The 20,665-nt window shown below is 35.9% G+C and overlaps 1 long non-coding RNA gene across 1 annotated transcript; it reads right to left on the bottom strand.

The window, feature by feature from the left end:
* Positions 1-5,894: 5,894 nt before the first annotated feature.
* Positions 5,895-9,702, bottom strand: LOC130151138 (uncharacterized). The gene is made up of 3 exons (XR_008822516.1): positions 9,634-9,702; positions 7,470-7,561; positions 5,895-5,971 (listed from the first exon to the last, which is right to left on the bottom strand). It is a non-coding gene; the product is annotated as an uncharacterized LOC130151138 (long non-coding RNA).
* Positions 9,703-20,665: the final 10,963 nt, after the last annotated feature.

Here is a 20,665-nt window from a genome sequence, read left to right as displayed (position 1 = left end):
GAACTTGTATTTTCTTCAGTTAAAAAGATAATTTGGCCCAGAATTTGGGAAAGGGTCATGTTATGGGGTTCATTGCCAAGTAGCTGTATTTTTTTAATCATTAAACATCTGTAGGCTCTAGAGATAAATAATTGCATTGGCCAAGGTGGTTGTAATTTTTTTTTCTTAATGCCAGTCCAATAACCTGATAATTACTATCTGAGTCACAGGAGACTATTACCTCTTCTTCCAGGAAACAGCGTGATTATATTTAGGCTACTCAGTTTCTGATAGTAAATAATCATTAATAAAGAAGAAAAAAGAAAAGGAAAAAAACTTTGTGTATAAGCAAGCAATAAAAATTGTTGCTTCAGAGGTAATCTTTACGTGTTTGTCACTGGAGCGCTTTTTATAGATATTACCATTTTCAGGTTAGGTTTCCCTTACTTTAGGCCCTGTCCTCCAAATAAAGGGGAATTGTATTATTATTCCTCAGATCGAGTGAGTTCTTTCACAGCTGACTGATCAGACCTCGTTGTTTTGTTTTTCTTTGAGCTTCCGATGTTGAACTGCATCTGTGATATGAAGTGAGGAAGGGAAACTTTAGGCGTACTGAGGCAGGGCAGCAGTGTGGTGGAGCAATATAGCCCAACTATACTCGGGAATGTTCCTTTCATATGTCCTGACAAAGCATTGCAGTGGAGTGTCAACAAGCAGCTCACAGGATCTGTAGTTCAGCCTGAGCTACTGCACTAAACAGAGCTTAAAAGAAACATAAAACATTTTTTCTTCTTTAGTGTCTGCAATGGACTGGCTCTTCCTTGTCTTGGTGTCAAGAGAACTCATAGTTCTCTTGAAACATATATATTGGTGCTGGGAATACCTGATAGACTGAAACTCAGGCTGACTCCTGGCCTGCATCTGTTTGCAGTCAGCTGAAGTACGATGGCAAAGTCAAAATCAAAAGTAGATAAACTGAAATTGGTTGGTTTTTTCAGAAAAAAAAAAAGTTTACCTAAGCAGACAAATAGGTCTAACTGCTGGTATCATTCATGCTTTTATAGAAGAGTAGCCTATGAATCACGGAAGTTTTGTTTAATATCTATTTTGAGAATTTCTCTATTTGAAAGTTTTCACTCAGGGTAAAAACCCTGAGAGAATATTAACCAAAACAATTAATTGACCTCTAGGAATAGAGCTAAGGAGGTTATTTTGCTTTTACCATACAAAACAAATTCTTTGTTTAAAGTCCCAGCTGAACAAGCCCCTCCAGAGTCACCAAAACAGCAGCAGCTTCCTTGTGAGTTTGCCTGTGAGCTGAGCTCTCAGATCTAGGGCAGCACCTGGCAAACCAAAGGAGCCTCCAAAGGAACCTCTCTGTTCTGGAGCTAGTACTCGGGCAGCATCAAGGAGCAAGCCACTGGACTGGGGATGAAAACCAAAAACCAAACAAGAAAAGAGTGTAATGGAGTGAAGAGAAGAAGCTGGAAGAGGAGATGGGACTGGCTGCCTAAGCAGGCTGGCAGGGGCAAATGGGGAAAGGAGGTGTTGGGATGTAGAGCTGTGCAAAATCTGTGAAAAAATGTGATTTTTCACCCAGACTTCCTCCAGGCCACAGAGAGGAAAATCAACTATTCTTTCATTAGTTACACCAGCAGATTTAGTGATTATAAGTGGAATGTATTTCCCACAAAGATCATGTAGATATCAGTGCAATGGCATATAATAGAAATGAAATTATTAATACACAGGTTTTAGAAATCTGTAAAATGACACACAAATACGTATCTCCAATTTTATTGCCTCCTTTCTCAAATCCTCCCAAGTCAGGATTTACTAGAAAAACATTGGTTTTTTCACTTTAATTTAGTTCCTGTATGCACAGAGTTTATATTATGTATTTTCATTAAGAAATGACCCTTCATTATTTTCTCCCCAGACTTATTGTGCATTCAGCGTATGTCTGCACAACTGGCAAAAAGCCCTGTGCAGGTCTAAATATGCACCTTTGCTGATCATCCACATTTCTAAATGACAAAATAAGGCTATCACCTCCTGGCTCACACCCTGACACCTCCAGAGAGTCAAAGAGGAAATCTGGATGCCACAGGTGAACTGGTGGAGTCACAGCAAAACTCCAGCTGGACGGCTGTTGCTGGAAGCTGACAGGCAGTAAGAAAATGGCTACATAAGCTGTTGTAAAGCTATAAATGAGACCTTGGGCTCTTACAGACCTTTCCAACCCAAAATCAAAGGTTATTGAAATAATTTCTGTTAGTTTATATATATATATATATATGTATATGTATATATACAAGTACCCCTCTCCATGATTTCAATAGCTCCAGGTAAGCGATTTAAACATGCATCTTTGCCCAGGCATTGGACCATAGCATGAGTGCTTACAGAGACAAGTGTAATTTGGAAGGGTCCTTCTTCCTTCCACAGCCACAGACTTCTGGGATTCAAGTGCAAGTCACACAGCACACCACAACCCTGCTATGACAAAGCCCTGAGACCCGGTGTGGGACCAATGATGGGTTGGCCTATGTCACCTGTTTTCTGTTTCATTACATTTCTACAGCATACCGTGAATAATGCAATGCCTAAGGATATCCGTTGACCAATGAGAGTAAAACAAAGGCTCAAATTGTTGCTTGTTCTGCAAGCACTGAGCGTTTTCTGCTTTAAATGAAGTAAGGGTTGGAGAAAAAGTACATCATATACTTTTGAATTATATATATCAGAAAGCATATGTAAAATGGCTTAAAGTGGCACCAACAGCTATACTTCTGCCACCTTCTAACTGTTGACATTTTGAATTTGCAGTCTTTAAAAGTGCTCAGTTATCTATGCTTGAATCTTTGTCTGTTGTGTATATATGCATACAGCAGAATAACTACTTGGACCAGTTTCAACTACTATCAAATAAGCTTTTCAATTCTCAGTTATATTAAAATTTAATACCATTATAGAAAGTTTTTCTACTTAGGTAGTGGGGGCTTTTTCTAACAAGTTTGCAACATAGACCTTATTTCAGCCAAAAATGTATACTGCAAATACTGGGGGAGGTGGTGGATGGGGGATGGTATCAGAAATCTTATATACAACACCTTCTTCTAATCTGTATATACAGAAAATACCTGCACTTTCTGTGATAGAAGATCACAGTTTCATATGTTTCATATACACTCAATTCATATTCTATCTAGGTCCAGTAAGAAGATAGCTGTTGGAAAATACATTGATTTTACAAACTGTGAAAACATAGGGACAATAATTCAGGATTCCTTTTTGTGTCAACATGATTCCTCCACACTTCAACAAATCTATTCTGCCTTCTGCTGATCCCTGCATTTTGCTCCGACTTGCTAAATGAAAGCCTTTCCCAAAATGACCACTCTATACTGCATGAGTGATGTTTTTAATTTCTCTCTCTGTTACTTTGGACATGTATTAGAAAACAAATGGTTATAACTGTACACTTATAGAAGCATAAATAAGTGTGCCACTTATATTGAGAACATCCACAATGAGTAGCATTTAGTAACTTCAGCAGATCTTTTTGAACTTGTAAGCAACTACTGTGCTATGCAAGCTAACGCATGAGAAACAATTTTAAAACAAAAACATATTTCCAGTTCAATGAGAGAGAAAAGTCCATCTGTTTAAAAGCTACCTTCTCTTTTTCTTTCTTTTTTTTTTTTTTTTTTTTTTTTTTTTTGCTTAGGCTATCAAAAATGCAGGTACAATAAAGTAAGGGCTAAGAATTATGATTTTTTTTCCTAACTTGACTCCAACAAAGACTGACATGTTGTCAATGTTGTCATTGTTAAACACTGTTATTAAGCATATCCATTCACAACCATAAAATGTTACTGTTTTCATTTTCTTTATTAGAGTTACAAAGTTTTATAGGTTAAATGGAATACAAAAATGCCTCAATAAACCCAGTGTATACAATTCCTTGGGAACAGTCAAAAAAAGCCAAATGCACCAGAAAGCTAGTGTAAAAGCCAACATAATTCTTCACCTGTACTCATAGATCCAGTATGAAATAAAGCATTTTGGTTAAGTATTCCTAACTGTCTTGCACTTGGAAAGAATGTGGTCTGAAACATGAAGCTTTATTTTAATATATTTGACTAATTCTGCATCAAATTGTATCCTCAGAGACTTACATCTCACTGCTAGTTTGATGAAAACAGATTTTGGACCACTGTACTGAGAATCATTTATTTCAGTATCTCACTTGCAGACCTGAGAGATAAGTAAAAAACACTTGGGCCCAGGTTTTCAAAGCTATTTAGGACCTGTAGCCTACTGAAATTGGTGCAACATTTGTCAGCTGATGTCTGGAGGAATTAACAAATAACTCATCTTTTATATTATAGGTATTACTATACTGTTCAACTACTATAAGTAGATACTTCCATTTTCCCAGTATAGAATCTCCAGTTCTTTCCCCCCCCCCTTTTTCTTTTTTTTAAGGAAAAAATGTCAGTAACCCTCCATGTTCCAGTGCATCCAGATACACACATAATTTAGTGGTGCTGTCAACACACATTACTGGGAAACTGCACTGTGTTTTTCTTCATTTTCTAGTCATGTACTAGAGGTGGAAAGACTAACGTTGTCACAGTGGTAACAGGGGGAACCAGCAGAATTGTTTTATAAATTTTGTCACCAGAAGGCAGAGCAGCTGCAACTATGTAATAGCTCTGCCTTTAAAATGCTTTAACATGTCTTTCATTGTGTGGTAGGATATTTACTGTACCCAGACTGGATATCACTGTGAAATGAATGTTTTAAGCACATGGAATGTCACTGTAATGTGTAAATGTGCAACAAAAAGCAACAAAGATTTTGACAGATGCTGTGAAAATAGAGACTTGCATTGTAGTCATTCTACTTTCCTATTTTATGCTTTGTGGTTTTATCTTTTTCTTTCTAATTCCACATTCCTTTTTTCGTCTAACTAATGTACAAGAGAGATCAGATCAAACATACCAAACAATGTGGAAGACTCCATTTTCTTGGCATTTGTGTGTTCTCATCCTTTTCCTTTTTTTCCCTTGTATAACCTCAGTATGTTTTTAATAGGAGATGTGTTATTTATAACACATATATCTGATCTGAAAGATTTCTGAGAAAGGTGGGGGTTTTGAAGTTGGTTGACTGGACTGACTTCTGTTTCCCTAAACAAGTGATGTAGTGTAACTGCATTGGATTTTTTTAAAAAATAAATTAATCCACCTTCAACTGTACAACATGTTCAACACTTTACATTGGACTTGACATCTACTTGTCCACGAACTGGGAATTAAAATATAAGAAATTCACCAATATCTTCCTTGAAGATTGTCTATTTGTTCATCACCTTAGTCTAGACGTAAGCCGTGCTCTGTTGCACTCCAGTTGAAATGTCTTGTTACAGTTTCTGATTGTGATTGCAAGCAGAAGAAACAACTATGGAAAAGTTTCACACCATTAGGGATTCTGGACGGAAAATATTCAGTTATTTGATGTGCTTTCAAGCAGTGCTATAGAAAAACAAGGGAAGTTAATTGTGAATTTTAATTACTGTACCACAAAATCACAAATATTAACCATTTTATGGAAAACTCATCTAGTCTAACTAATCACATTTGTTTATATAATATTATTCAGTGTGATTGAAAAAATGGCTCTGTAGGTATTTATAGTTTGATTTGCATAAACTCTGTGATTTACTAATCGATGACAGTTTAATTGTAAAAATTAAAACTATAGCATATCATTAAAGCATCCTTCCAGTGCTTTATGGAAACCAGAGTGATAGATCTCATAAAGAATTAGTTCATGTGAATTTATCAAAGAATTTCCCAATGGGAAAAAAATACATACAATCTTCTAAAGGAATCCTTTTAGCTCCAGCATTTTTCAGTATTTCCCATCTGATAGAGAGGTGTCTCCTCCTCAAAAGGCTGACTGCCGTTTAGATTTGAGCTAACTGACATGAGAGAGAAACTTAAGGTAATTGTCTTTTCCAGTGAGTGTGCAGCCCAGTGCAAAAGTACCAGTCCTCAGCCCTCCTGATATCCATAGCACCCACAGCATGAAAATCTCTGCTGCATAATTCTCTCTCCTTACGGCTTCTTCCTCTTTTTCCTCCACCATCCCTCCTTCCTTGCCCTGTGTTCTTGGTAGTCTTTCTTTGGTTCTCCACACTAGGAAGCAATACTCCAATGCAAAAGTCATTCCAAACAGACAAAACAGTTTGAAAAGCCTTCTGTCATAATGATTCAATATTTTAAACAATATTTCACGGAGTTAATTCTGAAAGAGGTTCCTTAGTCTCTCAGTCAACCCTCTGTAAAAATAAACTCACTCAAAAAAAAAAGTGTTTTACTTTGGTAAATAAAATTATATTGTCTGAGTTTCTCTCTCTCCAGCCAACAAATCTATCCAGGGGCCTTTTGGTGTATGTTAGGCTTTTGAAACTTAGGATGTCTCTGAGGAATATTTAGTTGCTTACAGTCTTTTGAGGCTCTGGGACTACAGCCTGGCAGTGTGATATAAATACCCTGGTGCATTTTAATGTGCTGTACAGTGACTACCCTCTTTTCTCAGTATCACCTGCCTATAAAGTGCATCTACCAGTTTCCAAGGCTGAATGACTATAAAAAGGACTTCAGCATTTTTCTATCTGGCCCGGTATGCATTGCCAGTTTGTCCATAAAGTGAGGATTTATTTGAGCACAAGTAAACACACATAAGTATCATCTTTCTCATAACAAATAAATGTAGAAGTCTTGAATACTTTAATGTAACTACTTTCAAGCACTGAAATAGGTGAAGTATGCATTATTGACTGAAACACATCCCACTTCCTTAGTAGAAAAAATGCAACGGCAAATCCACCCACCACATAACAAAAATTTATATTATAAACACAAGAGAAAAATACATATTTTAAATAATACATACAAAATAATGTGTTTAGATCCACTTTATACTGCACCATTTATAATAGAAATCTTAAAATAGTATATTTTTTAAAAGATCCTGTGATCTGAAAATAAATTAATATCTTTGTGTTCAGGAACATTGATTCATTGTAGGAATATGATCCAGAATCAATTTTAACTTCTTTACATTTACTTCCAGCATACAATACTTAGATACATCCATTCCTTCAAATGAACCCTTGGGATATTATATATTACTAACGAAGTTAACCGCAAGAATTTTTCAACACCACATCCAACAGATATAGTAAGGGGGGAAAATGCAGCCAGAAAAACCATTATCTGCATGTTCAGACTACATATGTGATTTTAGTTTAAATCATACATATCTGGAATGCAGGTACATAAAATGTATCTACAATCAAATCTTCATAGGTTGAATATCTGCTCATAGGCACAGCCTCATTCACATCAATGAATTGTTCCATGGATACAAGTATTCAATCAAATAGACTACTGTCCTTAATTCTCAAGTCCTACCTGGATAGGAAGGATGGTCGAAACACAGACCACAGTCAGAAGAGCAAGATGTATTCTTCACAGTCATGTTTACAGCCTGCAGAAGTCAACACCTTTCAATGACAAAAGGAAAAGGTTCTAAAAAGCAAAATGGGAAAAACATCTAACAGCTGGAGGTTTCAGTAACTTCACATGACACAATGAGGATGGAAAACCTTTCTGATGCTATTCAAGGATGTGATTTTACAACACACAAAACATCAAATTATTAAAAATCTGTAACCTTCTTTTCTTTGTAAAAAAATTAACATTAAATTACTTTCCCTACAGGGTCTTCTAGATCTATTTCCTCTGGTTTAGAAATCTTTTCCTACATCTTCTGTAATTAACATTTCTGTATTTGCAATTCCTTATTAATTACTGTCATAGTAGTGTTCAGTGATATCCATATTGTGCTATATTTTGATGTTCTTCAGATAAATCTATTTAACAAATTTTTAAGCTGAAAAAAATATGAGGATTCAGAAGTACTTTTCTTTACTCCTTTAGTAATAAGTCTATAGGATATACCTTTGTAAAGAGATACTTTATGAAATAGAATTTGTTTGTATTCTAATGCACTAAAACTGATGACACCCATTAAAAACAAAACCAAAAATACTGTGTAGATCATAATAAACCACAACACTGTGATTCCCTCACAGAGAATAAAACTTTGCTGTGATTTTGATCTGTGCGTTATTTATTGTTGTTAACGCTTAGAGTAAAATCTTATTAATCATTCACCAGTAGATTCTGTAGCAGACAAGGGAGAGAACAAAATGAATATAAAAGTTTCTTTAGTCACTAGCAGTACTGTTGCACAAAAATTATTTCCCACAACAATAAAAAATAATAATAAAAAAAGAAACAGCATTTTTAGGGGTTACTTGAGAAAGGACTTTGCACCTAAATAGAATTTCACTGATTTTATGACTCCATCCAGTCAATAGGAAAATAGAGACTGTTAGATTCTATTACAGGCCATGAACATCTAGTCTATCCTCCAACAAAACACAGACTACAGAATCCCTTGAATTAATTCCTGTTTGATCTCAATCATATCATTTAATAAAATATCCAGTAAAGATTTATAAATATTCTCAAGAGATGGAGAATCCATTAGCTAAATGCTTACTATAGGCAATTACTTTCCCTCTTTGCTAGATCTCTGTTAATAGATTTTTATTCCCAGGAAATTATTTATTGATTATGTTGGGGTCACCCCACAGACTTGCCTTTTATTAGACAAATTGTTTGAGCTATATATTTCAGTGAGAGCCATGTTCTTCCATCCCTTTATCATTCTCGAGGTTCTTCTCTGAACTAGCTCCAGTTTCTCAACATCCCTTCTCTTCTGTACTATAGATGCTGTACCTTGTCTCTGTGATCCAGCAGTAATCACTCCATTCTCCATATGAAATACACTCAATTGACATTTCCTCAGTATGTCTCTTCCTTAATTTCCAGAAGTTTTTTGACTCAAGCTTATTAAGTGGTTCAAAACTGTTCTTCCAGTCCAGTGACAAGGTAAACTATGCATAGCCAAAAGCCCGTCCCCCTGGGACACCGTAAGAAGCACATTGCAATGTAGATCTTGCTACATGCCTTGCAGAAGTGTAAGCCACATTCAGGAGCACTATTACTTTTCCCCATCACCTTGCAAATAATTGAAAGCTATTTTTTCAGTACAACAATTCTGTTTTCTTATACTCCTGTTACTCAGTGTTTATTTCATTATCCTACTGTGACTGCTAATTAATCAAACCCCATCTCAGCTCAAACTCAATGTCATGCCAATATGGTGTACAATTAGCACAGCAATTTTTTTCCTTCCTTTTTGAATACTGTCACAATGTTGTCTTTCTTCTATGCTTGCAGAATTTTTGCAAGTCTTTTGAAAGCCAATGACAACATTCCAAAGAGCAACTTTCTAGGGGCATAAAGCTTCCAATGATAGTATCTTACAATTTTTTATTTCTTCCATCAATTCAGATTTGGAGATTACTCTCAAAATCACATCAGCTCACTTCTAAAAGGGCAAAACCAACATCACCAGCTGGGTGGATGAGTAGCGATCATTTAAAGAGGTGAATCAGATAGGCAGTATTAGGTCTCAGTCAGCAGAGATAAGAGACTGACTTACAATGTGGATAGTAGCTTAAACCAGACAGCTCCTTCTTCAAGTTTTCCTGCTTTTTTCATTAGGCTGCTGAAAAATGATACAAGGAGAGAATATAAAATGAGTGAATTTTCAACCTTATTAATGTGTGGTTTATTTTTTGCTAACAGCAATGGATTCCCATCATTTAAAACATCAGTTAAATAAGACAAGCATCTGTAGTGCTAAGAGGATTAAATTCCCATCTTTCCTATGTCAGTCATTTTAAACCCCTTTTTATTATCAAAATGGCTTATATACACTTCATTTTAAACATCTTGAAATTATATCCAGTCTCAAGTCTAGTGAGCCTGTTGCAAAAAGATTCCAAATTTGGCTTTGGCATAAATTCTGATTTCAGAGCCCAAAAGAGCTTGCCTTAATTCCCAGCAATCGTATGTCCCAAGTAAGCTCTGAAACATTCAGGTTCACATCCAAATCCCAGCTTCTGTCACTGTCATAGGCTTGTACATCATACTCAACATTTCACAGCAAAGCCTGAAGAATGTTTTGGCCAGAAAGCAAGCAAGACGAGTAAATGCAGCAGCTTCTGTACTTTCTTAAGGCCAGTCTTCCATGTCAGTCTCAATCTGCCTAATAGTATTACATATAAATTAGATGGGATAGAATATAACATTAGACAGAAATGTTTACTGAGGCAAGGAGCGGAGCTCAGTGTGCTTTCCATCTGCATGCCTTGGCCAGCAGTAAGCCTCTCTGTCAGGAACACATGAGGCTCTTTCACCTTGAGGTGCCTGTTTGCAACACGTGCCTTGAGTCAGGAAGCTGTAGCTTTATCTCTCCTCAAAAATAGAAGCAGTTCTGTACATACTGGGTGAGTGCTCTACCCACTGAACAGTTGTGTAGCAAAAAGTGAGTGGGACCACTTGACCTGCTATAAAAATGATTCCCTGGGACTGAATAATATTACTTGCACAAATCAAAACATTACTAGGTCTCTTTTTAGAGCACAACAAATTTGAGATTCCCATGCCAATACTGGTTGAAGTGCCCTACAAAAAGTGGTACTTATTAAGAAGCTCCTAATTCTTTTATTTAAGTTTCTTGTCTGAAAACATCTTTGTGACTTCCCTTGGAACAAACTGCAAGAAAAAGAATTGGATATTAGTAGTAAAAGAGATTTTTTTAATTAGTTGTTCTAACCTACCCAGCTAGCAGTATCATCTTCCTGTGTTCAGACATTTCTGAACATTACAAAAGCAAAATCTTTCCTGAATCTGATCATAGCTGCAAAGCTGGTAGCTAAACCTAAGCAATTTTTGTTATTATGAAGATTAAAAATGATCTTATACTTTCATATATTTATTACTTAAGACTACTAAAAAGCAGCCCAGACTTTTCTATGTCTGCTCTTAATGTGGTCTCAGCAAAATCCTAAGGATTTTTATGGCTATTTGATTTCCTCCATAATTTCTACAGACTCAACTCTACTTGGCAGTTGTGGAAGAATTTGTTTCTGCTAAGGAAAATTTCGAGCTGTACATAATAATGACATCTTATACATCAAATTATTTTTCATAACATATCATGTATATTGTAGGTCAAAGCTGAACTGAAGTCAATTGTTGGCAATGGTTGCCATCCACGTTCTTTCATAAGAGCCTGATGCAGAATAGTTGATAGTTTGTTTTGGACTAAACGTTTGACATTTTTGATGTTTCACTCTGCTTCCAAAATCAGGAAGTATAGGATGCTTAATGAGGGAGGTGACAAAAAAAAAAAAAAAAAAAAAAAAAAAAGGCAGATAAGTTTCAAAAGCCTGATTGGACCTCAAAAATTGTTGCTTACAGCTGTTGCTGTTAACTTTCTGCTAGCAGCAAGTTTTGTGAATCCACGGGAGAAAGTGTGTTTCATACATCTCCAGTGGGAGCTCCATGCTACACACAGCGTAGTCTCCACTCATAATGTGGGCTGATCTAGCAGAAGTTCTTGCCATTGGGCCAAACCTGTAGCTGGCAGTTAAAATGTACACAGGTGTATGTTGTTCACATGACAAGATATCTAGCCTGCTCCAGTAGACCCACCATTGGGCATAGCTGAGTCCCTCAGGTAAGATGGTGGCACCTCTGGGAAAGCATATGTAAGAAAGGACAAAACACTGCTTGGCAGAAAGGAGTGAGAGAAAAAAAAGTGTGAGGAACATCCCTGCAGACAGCAAGGTGAGAGCAGAGGGAGGGAAGAAAGTGCTTCAGGTGTGGGAGCAGAGGTTCCCCTGCAGCCCATGAAGAGGACCCACGCTGGAGTATTTCACAGGACGGTAGCCTGTGGGAAGGATCTATGCCTGAGCAGGGGAAAAGTGTGAAGGGGACCAAACAGCCGAGAGGCGCTGTTGTGGGCTGGCCACAGCCTCTGCTCCCCACTGCCTGGTGCTGCTTGCAGGGGGAACGTAGAGGAGTTGGCAGTGAGGGAGTGGAGGTCATCCTGGGGAAGGGGGCGGGGGAACATAAAGGTGTTCTTTTAATCTTTGTCTCTCGCTATCCAAATCTATTTTAATTGCCAGTAAATTAAGCTAATTTTCGCCAAGTCAAGCCTGTTTTGCCCATGACAGTAACTGGTAAGTGATCTCCCTGTTTTTCTCAGCCCATGAGCTTTTTCATCTTACTTTCTGCCCCCTGTCCTTTTGAGGAGGGGAGTGAAAGTGTGGCTCAGTGGACATCTGGCCCTTGTATTAAACAAAGCCAAAGGATATACATCAGTTGGAAAGATGAAGAAAATGATTGATAGTGACCTATCAACTCGGTGAGGTAAGATTCAGTAGTGAAAAATGACTATGCAAAGAAATAGTTTAAGACTGATTTGGGGCAAATACAGAAGGAGGACAGTATTAAAATTCTGCAGAGTCATCATTCTTGCCTGTAACATTTTTTAAACAAAGGGGGGGTTTAAGCATGTTTTTTAAGATATCATATAATTATCTTGCTATCTCTCTCCTACAATATATATACATGTGTATGTACATATGTGTATCAATATCTGTTTATAATGTTGTTAGTCTTAAAAATTTACATGTTATTTACATCCTCAATTTCCTGCTATGCCAGAACAAATGTATTGGAGGATTTTTGCAGTAAATTCTCCACTTCTGTAATGGAACAAATGCTCCTGTGACAGTTTAATTATTAAAAGAGAACTCTGGCTGTTTACAGCATTTCGTATATTTGGAATGTAAATGCAAGTCCTGCAGACAGCTAATGAGATAGTCAAATGTAATTTAACATGTCTTTGGTTCTCAAAGATAGCTTCACTATGCTAGCGGTATGTCTGTACATTGGAACAGAATTTATCTCTGTATCTGTTTGTTAAGTACTATTCTGAGCCACCAAAAAATACTTGCAGTAACAATACATTAGAAATTCATGCCCAACACTTCAGATGTTATTCCCTCTAAATCTCATCCTTTGGCAAAAGGAGCCTTCCTATTGTAATTAATTTTAACACTTTGACCAATCTGTTCCAAAGTGACTGTCAGATTAGCTTTTTCATCGTACTGTAATTTAGCTCCAAGTTCCATTTCTATTTTTCCCCCCACATTCTGAGTTTGTTTTTCTTGAAAAATAATAAAATTTCTTCTTAAGAGCACAGGGACTGATTCACCTTATTTCCACCAATGTTAGCATTACAACAGCATAGGCAGTGTTTTCCTTTAGGTGTGGAATCAGTAAAAGAACACAAGAATCAAGGTTGCTGTCAGTGAATGTCACTATTTCTCAAAATGAAGGTCTAATTATCCGTGTGACTTTATCGCAGATTCAGAGTCAGCTTTTTGCAGCAGTGTCCTGATTTCAGCTGGGATAGAGTTAATTTTCTTCTTAGTAGTTAGTGCAGTGCAGTGCTGTGTTTTGATTTAGTATGAGAACAATGTTGACAACACATTGATGTTTTAGTTGTTACTGAGTAGTGCTTACCCTAAGTCAAGAACATCTCAGTTTCTTGTGCTGTGCTGAGGAGGAGGTGCACAAGAAGCTGGGAGGGAGCAGTGTCAGGACAGCTGACTCCAACTAGCAAAAGGGATATTCTATACCATGGGATGTCATGCTTGGTATATAAACGGGGGAGTTGCCAGAGCCACTCATCACTGCTCAGGGTCTGGCTAGGCATCGGTCAGTGGGTGGTGAGCCACTGTTATGGGCATCACTTGTTTTTTTCTTTTCCCTTTCCTTCCCTCTCCTCTTCATTACAATTATTATTACTGTTGTTGTTATTTTTGTTTTATTTGAATTATTGAACCATTCTTATCTCAACCCACGAGTTTTACTTTTTTCCAGTACTCCCCCCCCCCATCCGACTGGGGGGGTGGGGGGCAAAGTGAGCGAGCAGCTGTGTGGTACCGAGCTGCTGGCTGGGGTTTAACCACGACAAGCAGCATCCTGCGTAATGTCACAGTTTACATGAGTGTGCTTTAAGGCTATGTATAGAGTCAGCTGGTTATCAGGCATAAAAACATTTTTGAAACTACCAAAATTACGTTTCCAGGTGTGCCAAGAGAGACCTTTTAATCAGTCTTGGGGCTCACATACCAGTTTCAATTCTTTAGTAATCAATGTAACAGCACGTGCATTATAGCTGCCACAGGAGGCTTCTGAGACATGCACTTTGGCTTCCTTTAAATGTAAATTTTGATGTGAGACAGTGGCTAGTCCGTTTTTTCTAGAAAAACAAAGGAGGGGGAAAATGAAGAAAGGTAGTGCATAGGAAAAGAGCAGGGAAGAATGGGAAAGTACTTGGCCAAGAAGTATGCTGCTGTGCTGGCAGAAAATAAGAACAATTGAGGGATGAACGATTGTGGCTGAGATTTTTGATAGTCTCATTCCTAGAATAACCAGATGAAATGGAATAATCCCCTTCTTAGGGCCATGCTAAGGTCTCCTACATTGCAGTGGTAAGGTTGTATAATTTTCACCCATGTTAGTGTTGTAGTTTTTTCCAATAACATATAATTACTCCCTCTATTAAGAAACAAAATAACAACAATATATAGAAAATATAGGAAAATATTTACTGAAATATGATATGGTTGTACCGATAATTATAATTAAAAATAAAATCAACGGAGTACTAAATTCAGGGTTTTTTTAAAAACTTATGTCTTTCTGAGATTGTAGATTTACATTTCCTAGATCTCAGCCTGTGAAAGGTTAGCCAGCCCTGCCATAAGAAGCATCTTCTCACACAAATACAAGCATAACAGTAGAACCTAATCAGACAAATGGTCAGTTATAAGACTTCTTTATAATTTTTTGTTAAATGAAGGCTTGAAAATTCTAATTTGTTGTTCTCTTATCTGAATAACAATAATATCTTGATTAATTTCTTATGGTATCTCTTGCTAAATCTGTGGAACAGCACAATAGATTTTTATGAGCAAGTAATATATATACATTACAGAAGTGATAAGAACTGGCTACTATCATTTTGAAGTGGGAAGGAACTTGAAGCTGAGATACAGTTCACGAACAATAACTTCTTCCAACACATCATTCCATATTTGTCATACATGATTCATTCCCCTAATAGAAAGCTTAATTTTCCCAATGAGACCTGACAATTTTCTTGAATTACTTTCATAGGTGATATATCTGCTGTGAGTATAGATTGGTGTGTCTCAGGCAACATTACAGATGCTATTTTCTGTTGATCTGAGAAGGAAAGATAGAAACAAGACCACAACTTTATGAAAAGCTCATAGATTTTTTGCAGAAAACAAGACATTTCAAACTGGCCTTTGAGGGGAAAAGAGACAATACTTCAGAGCATCTAGCCCAGTAAACAAACAAACTGACACCTTTGCAATAATGCATACACTTTGTAGATTGAAAGGTTGCTTGAAGTTTAAATTGATCATCTGACAACAAAATGTCAAGATGTTGTTCATAAGCATGCACCTCATTCTGTCCAAGAATTTTATTAAGAATATTTAAGAATGCTAAGAGTCAAACTCATGAAGAGTAGATGCTTATTGTGCTTGAATATCAATAAATCGTTAAGGCTGTTACATATACAAATAGCTAATCTCCATTAAGACATAGGATGTCAGTTGCTAAAAAAAAATAACAAGAAAAAGCATCATCATGTTATCAGTAAAGTGAATAACTGAAAAAAAAAAAAAAGATTTTGTTTTTACTGTGTTGAATATGTGTGCTTGATAATGATAATAGGTGGGGTTTTTTCCACATGCAAAATAAAAAGCAAGCACAGATTATAAAGTAAGAAATGTAGGATTCAGACAAAGAAAATAAAGAAAATATAGCCATGTGAACAATGAAATTTTAGCAAGTATAGTTCTGGGCTAAATCTTGCTTGCACTCAGAATCTACCATGCTGGGCACCTAGCTAAGCCCATGCTAAAATGTTTACCTTAACAATTCCATTTGAATGGGATCTTGTGAAGTTTGTTTCCTTACAACCAGGGGAAAATATTGCAAATTTATAATACAAAAGTTAATATAGGTATCAATGGCTGCAAATATCAGGCTTTTACATGCAGAATTGGAATTGGAAACTCCATTTCTATGCAGTTACATCCCTTCAGCTGAATCGGTCCCAATGTATTGCTGAAGTTGAATGTATTAAGGATGAGATGATGAATGGATTACAAATACAGGAAAACCCTGCTCATTCTAAAAAAAAAAAATAATGCTTGGCTTCCTCTGAAACCCAAGCTGTTCTGGACATTATCACTCATCAAAAAGAGAAGGATAAACTGAGAATAAGAAAAGATTATATAATGATCACATTGTCTGTGCATGGCCTGTGAGCTGAAATGGGAGCTTTCCTCAAGGAATACATTAGCTGCCAAGCCTTTACCTAGATAGAGCATCTTATGTAAAATCTTGTTTTGGCACTCTGCCAGATTTCTTTTCTTTTGGAGTAATGTATTCAGCATGAAAACCACATTTTAAATCAGACACTGTCAAATGGGACAACGATTAGGTGGAAACAATAAGAATTATTAAAAAGTCAGAAACTAGGACCTAAGAAGAAAGCTCATTAGAAAAGTCTGGTAAAAAGATGAAGGGAGACAAAAATGTCTACAAATGCATAAGATGGTATAATGAAGTGTACTAGGACCAATTAACTCCCTAGTCAACACAGAAAGACAAAATAGTAACAAACTTAATCTGCAGAAGGGAAAATCGGATTAAATAAAACTACTGGTGAAGTACAGCAATTGAAAAGCATTTCCAGGAAAAAGTGTGGTTTCACCATTGCAACAGATTCTAGGTTTGGGTCTAGGAAAGATATTTTTCTTTTCAGGTTTGTTTAGAGATATCTAAACTAATCTTACCATATTTTCAGGGAGTAAAAAAGCTCTTCTGCAACCCAAACCAACTCTGTGAGTACTGAATTGTAAACTACGTTATTGCTGAAACAATGCTATATGTTAGTATCATCTCTGCGTTATGATATGCCATAACTTTTTGACTGAATGTTTGAAGGTACACATTAATTTTACTGGTGTATGTACAAAATACCACCTTTTTTTTTTTTTTCTGGGGCAGATGTACCTTATTTCATTTTTATAGCTTCAAAAATACTTCTATGTGATTTTCCAGGTTTTTATAACCGCCAGCAACACATTAAAATGTTTAAATTTGGCTAGCCTTTCAAACAGATTTGACCTTTTTACCTTAGTACTCATGCACTTCTAAAGTATGATCAGAATACATTAATTATCTTACCCACCTAGGATTTATGTACTTTAGATAAAGCCTTAAATTTCCTGTGAGAAAATAGCAGCAAAATAAATAACTGTTTCTAGTTCCTGTGCTTACCTGGAAAGAACCATTACTTAATAAACAGAAAAGTTAGCCCAGCATTTTGGCCTATGATAAAATGATAAGTCTGTGTACTGTCCTTCTGAGACCATCACATTTTCGAATGAAACTAATGTAAATTCACAGCTAGGACAACAAAGGTAAAAGTTTCTGGCAAAACAGACTAAGCATTGGCAAACCATTGTGACAGTTGTCGTAAGATAACTGACATCAGATTTTACTTTCATTTAGCTAAATAACATTTGAAGTTATTTCCCAAAAAGGTTTATTAATTTAAATGTATATCCTTATGTATGGTTTTGTTGTTTTCTGGATGTCATTAAGAATGTTCTGATTTGCTATGCTTTCTCTAAACATAACTGAGTAGTACTTGAGAATAAAAAAAATAAAATTAAACTATATTAAACTTTGAGATAATTCATAAAAACATATAGCATTTTTTAATTTCATTTAGGAGACTTTTTCTGTTTATGTCATTTCTATTAATGCCAAGCATAAGATGATTCATTTTAAGCATGATTGTCTATGGTTATCCTTTTGAATATTTTCTACTAAATAATAAAGAACATTAAGCCTCCTGAATATAATCTTTTCCATTTTCCTAACAGGAAAATTTCCTAGAATTTGGTAAAACTACAAGTTCACTCAAATTCTTGATGATTTTTTCATTGCCATATATCACATCAGAGCCTAATGTTGGATTCCTTGAAGCTGTTGGAATCAGATATGCACAAGAAGTTTAATGGCCCAGAGATGTCTATTTGAACTTAGAACATGTGATACACAACTACAAGGTTGTGAAAGGTTCAGTCACAAAATCATGGTTTCACTTGAAAGCTGATTTTAATTTTGTTTCGTTGGTTTGGGGTTGTTTTTTTTTATTTTTATTTAATGTGCAGTAGTTTGAGTTACAAATGTTACCCCACCACTGGTACTTACTGGTTTGGCGTGTGTATATTCTGCATTGTCCAAGTCCATGTTCCAGGTATATATATTTGAAATATTTCTTCTTGTCACCTTATTGTATAATAACCGCCAGGATTAGAAATTAAACAGTATGATAAAGCTACTAAGGTTTTTGTGTTTTAATGATATGTGTATGACAGTTTTTGTGGTTTAGTAAAATGAGGGACAAATGTGTGTGAGGCTACACCAGCTGTAAAAGGGAAAGAACAAATACAAACACATTAAAAGAAAATCTTTAGAAGCCCTTGGAAAAGTTATTTGTACTTATGCCACTTGAAAGAGATGCTTTAATATATGAAATTAAAAGAATGAACAATGAATGGAACGAACTGCTTATAAAAATACTTCCTAACATGGCACTAATTTGTTTTTGATTAAACAGAAAAACTGTTTGAAGTTAGGACTTGCCTTAGAGACAACTTCCAAAACCCAATGAAAAAATACTAAACTAAAAACTCTGAAACATTTCTGTCTGAAATAAAGAAAAAAGATAGTGAATGAACACATGAAAGCAATGTCTTACTCTGTCTAGCGTCACTGATACAGTGAAAGCTTGACATATTTTTAAAACTGTTTGTCATAGGGTATTATACTTCTAAGTGCTCTTTTGAAAAATTTATATTAACTAACTTTTAAATATTTATTGAATTCACTATATACAGCTTTATAAAAATTCAGCTAGTACAACATTCACTGACTGTGTACACTTCTAGCTGTCATTACTATAATCATAGGGTTTTTACTGTAAGGTAATGCTGTACCCCACACAGTCATTTGAACTTCTGATGTTTGTAATATTTGGATGTGTAAGTAATAGTCTTATTAAGGATAGGGTTGGGTTGAGACCTTACCACTTATAATACTGCCTAAGAAAGGAAAACAGTTTTAAATAATATCATTTCAGTTCAGAAGTGCTATTAATTCATATTTGCATAACTTGCCACAACCTCTGATTTTGGGATTAATCAGTCCATGCATCAAAAGCTGGTTGGCCACTTATGATTCCCAGAGCTCTCTTGGAACATATATCTGTAATATTTTACAGTATTTGTAAGACAGGCTGTAAATTAATAAAACACTGAAGATTTATCCTACTCATGCTAGCAGCTATTTAGTGGAAGCTTGAAGATAAACCCATCCATTGTTGTCCCTGTGCACGTAGCCTTCACCCCTCCACCCGCCCACCTATCTATGTACCTGGTGAAGTTGTCAGTAGAGTGTAGCAGGATGCCAAAAGCAAGATACAAACATAATTATGGAGACCAGTCTACTCAAGCATGCAGGTGGATGAGTGCTTGTTACTTCCCCTGTGCAAGAAAAGGAACAAAATACAGAAACTCCACCAAATATGCACACAGCATAATGGAACATACCTGTAGTGAATAACCAGAAGTCTCATGTCCTTCATTTGCAATGAATTCTCCTACAAATATTATACAGAAGTCCCTTCTTCACTGGTTATTTAATTGTGAATTCAGTTTATAAGCTCTCCATTTAAAAGTAATCTTTTCTTATTTAGCTTTGTCCTACTGACCCGTACATTTTTGCATTTTTTGCTAACAAGACCACATGTTTGTCCAGGAATGGCTATTCAAATGTTGAAAAGCATGTAAGATCAGTGTACTGTATTTGGAGAATGTTTTGTTAATTCTCATTCTAAAGGATGTGGAAAACTGACATCTCAGAAGATGAATTTTGATCTAATTTGATTAGCTGGCAAACTATGCTGATCCATTGTCCCTGTGAACAGAAAAAACAAAGAGAAAAGTGGTAAGAGGAGGAATTGCTCGATGGCTGGATAGGGAACATAAGGTCTATATTTTTAGTCAAAAATCTTTAACGCTTTCTGTAAACAGAAAATACACCTTAGTTCAGAGTAATGAACATACTGGCAAATTTTCCTTCACACAAGAACTTTCACTGGTACTCACTAACCATTTTAAACATGTATCATATAGACTTCTCTAGATGTTGGACAGTATGGTGTATTTACTTACTACTTTTGTATGTCAGTTCTCTGAAAGCAAGTTAGCATTGCAGCTCTCATGGAACTACAAAAAAATTAGGAGCAAAGAATAAGGTCAAGCTTTATGACAAAGCTGAAAAATTTATTTCTTTGTTCAAGAAAATAAAGGTTTGTACAGGGATAAAAAGGCACGCTGAAGTCCTCTGTGTAGAAAAAAACCAAAGAAATAGACCTGGGAAAATACTTTGTGTGTGTAGATTTCTATTAACAATGATAATCATTCATGTTA

This window comes from Falco biarmicus, chromosome 6 (assembly GCF_023638135.1).
Source record: "Falco biarmicus isolate bFalBia1 chromosome 6, bFalBia1.pri, whole genome shotgun sequence".
Lineage (NCBI taxonomy): Eukaryota > Metazoa > Chordata > Aves > Falconiformes > Falconidae > Falco > Falco biarmicus.
This window is presented reverse-complemented; position numbering and strand designations above follow the sequence as displayed.